This window comes from Cebus imitator, unplaced genomic scaffold (genome assembly GCF_001604975.1).
Source record: "Cebus imitator isolate Cc_AM_T3 unplaced genomic scaffold, Cebus_imitator-1.0 Scaffold2, whole genome shotgun sequence".
In the NCBI taxonomy this organism is placed as follows: Eukaryota; Metazoa; Chordata; class Mammalia; order Primates; family Cebidae; genus Cebus; species Cebus imitator.
The window spans coordinates 9,997,447-10,000,435 of record NW_016107317.1 but is presented as its reverse complement, the minus strand read 5'-3'; positions in this window follow the sequence as shown (position 1 = coordinate 10,000,435).

Sequence of the window (2,989 nt, the reverse complement as noted above, 5' to 3'; positions counted from 1 at the left end):
AAAAAAAAAAAAAAATTCAGGTTGAAGACTTTCCCTTCTATTCCTAGCTTAATGTGAGTTTTTCTAAGGAATGCAAGTGGGATTTTGCCAAATGCTTTCTTTGTATTTATTGAGATGATCACATTTTTTCATTTTAATCTGTTATTATGAATTATACTGATGGTTTTCTAATGTTAAAATTATATTCCTGGGGTAAACCTACTTGTTATGAACTATTATCCTATTTATGTAATGTTACATTCAATTTGCTAAACTTTTGTTAAGAACTTCTACATTAAGTTTCATGAGGGAAATTGGTGTGTACGTTTCTTTTTTTATAATGCCTTTGGTTTTAACATCAACCTAATGCTGGCCTGCTAGACTGAGTTGGGAAGTATTTATTCCCCTGTAATTCCCCTGAAAATTTTTGTAAAATTAGCATTATTTCTTCCTTAGATATTTGGTCAGATTTACCAAAGAAGCCATCTGAGCCTGTAACTTTCTTTGTGGAAAGGTTTTAATTTCAAATTAAATGTATTTAGTAGACATAGGATTATTTAGGTTGTTTATTTCTTCTTAAATGGGCTTTCATAGTTTGTGTCTTTCAAGGAATTTTATGTCATCTAAGTTGTCAAATTTATTGGCATAAAATTCTTCATAATATTCTCTAATTATTCTCTTTAAACTCTGTTGAGTCCATAATGCTATTGGCTCTTCCATTTCTGATGCTGGTAACGTGTTTCTTCTCTCTCTCTTCTTTTTCATTGTTTTGGCTAGAGGTTTATTCAATTTAGTTGATTTTCTCAAAGAAGCAGTTTTTTGTTTCAATCATTTTCTCTGTTGTTTTTCAGTTTTCTATTTCATTCACATTCACTCTGATCTTTATTATCTCATTTCTTCTGCTGATTTTGGATTATATTTGCTCTTTATTTCCTAATACTTGATGTGGAAGCTAAAGTTATTGATTTCAGATCCTTCTTCTTTTTGAATGTAGTCATTTTAGCACTATATACTGTCCTTTATGGACTGCATCAGCTGCATCCATAAATTTTGATACACATTTACATTCAGATTGAAATGTTTTATAATATTTTGTTTACATTTACTTACAGATTAAAATATTTAATAATTTCCCTTTGATTTCTTCTATTACCCAGAGATGTTGTATGTTAATTAGTTTCCAAATACTTGGGAACATTCTAGCTATCTTTCTGTTTATTTCTAATTTAATTCCATTTTAGTAAAAGAATATACTTTATAAAACTTAAATTCTTTAACATTTATTTAGATGTTTTAAGGCTTAGAATGTTGTCTGTCTTGGTAAATGTTTCATGTGTATTTGAAAGGAATGGGAATTCTGCTGTTGTTAGATGGAATGTTCTATAAGTTCTAGTCGGTCAAATTGATTGATAGTGTTGTTCAAGTCTTTGATATACTCACTGATTTCCTGTCTATATGGTTCAGTTGTTGAGTGTGCACATTCATTTTTGCATTACAGTACCTTTTTATGCTTTATTAAAGTTTTGTAAAACAGTGCTGACATGTCTTCTGAAAGATCTTAGAATCCTGATGCATGATATCATCCTTCATTAATGAAACAACATAAAAACAGTACTTAGAAAAGTTATCTATAAATTTAGATCTTGAAATGAAAAGATAAAAGTGTTGGCTGATTATGCCAGTTTGAGTCAAGTCAATTTATAAAATAATATAGTGGTATGAGTACTGTGTCCAGGGGTTGAGTATAGCAATTTGGTGATTTCAACTTAACTTTTTTGTTGTTGAAGAAGTGATACTTCAAATAAAATTATCCTGGGAATTTCAATACATATAACAGATAAAAGTGTCTTATCTGTTTAAAAGTGTTTAAGGAATAAAAAATGGAGAAGGCACCTTTTTTATCTAGACTGCAACTGCTCAGCCTCACTTTGGGCTGCCTCAGTTTTCTGTTAGAAGCAAACCATGAGGAGCCTCAGCTGAAGCATTAAGGCACTGTGGAAAGCACTGAAAACCAGAGATCTACCCAAATATTCTGCTAAACAAGAAAAGAAAGATCCTATTCCAAATATTTACTGAAGTAGAATGGTAAACGGATTTCAACTCTTATGTCAATAATATAGATTGGCAAGCTGTCTAGAGAACCATTTGGAAAAAATTTCTAAAGTTGATTTCTGTCTCAGCAGTAAATTAAAAGCACATGTTTAATTATTGATGTCTGCCAAGGATGCAGATGTGTTAACTGGAAGAGCAAGTGTCATGCATTTGAGATGACTGGTCTTGAGATACAGACAAATCTGATGTTCAAAGCTGGCTTTACATGGTATCTGCTGAGTTGGATTATGTGTTTGGTAGATTAGGAAAACCATGCAATGGGGTTAATGAGGCTTTTCTGCATAGAAATCAACAGGAATGCTTAGCAAGACAGAGATTTTTATAAGGACACGGGAAAGTGAGGAAGTGCAGGACGCCATCTCTGAATTTCCTTCAAATAATCCTGGGTGGTCTGGCAAAGAAACTGGGAAGCTGGCATCCTCAAGCTCTTTTCTCCATCTCTGCCATCATTAAAACTCAGCTGCGCTCTTCTTTTGTTTGATTTCTCCTGTCTTAACAAACTAATTCTAATTATCTTTGTCTACAAGACTTATGCTTTCTGCCTTCTTTCGGTACATGTATTTCCCCACTACATTACTACTTGTATATCTCAAGTTAAAATTTCCTTAAGGGAGGGCACGGTGGTTTACATCTATAATCCCAACACTTTGGGAGGTCAAGGCAGGTGGATCTCTTGAGCTCAGGAGTTAGAGACCAGCTTGGGAAACATGGTGAAACCCCATCTCTATGAAAAATACAAGATTTAGTCAGGCGTGCTGGCTTGTGCCTGTGGTCCCAGCTATCTGCAGTTCTAGCTACTTAAGAGGCTGAGGTAGGAGGATTACTTGAGCCCAGGAGGCAGAGGTGGCAGTGAGCCATGATCACACCACTGTACTCCAGCCTGGGTGGCAGAGTGAGA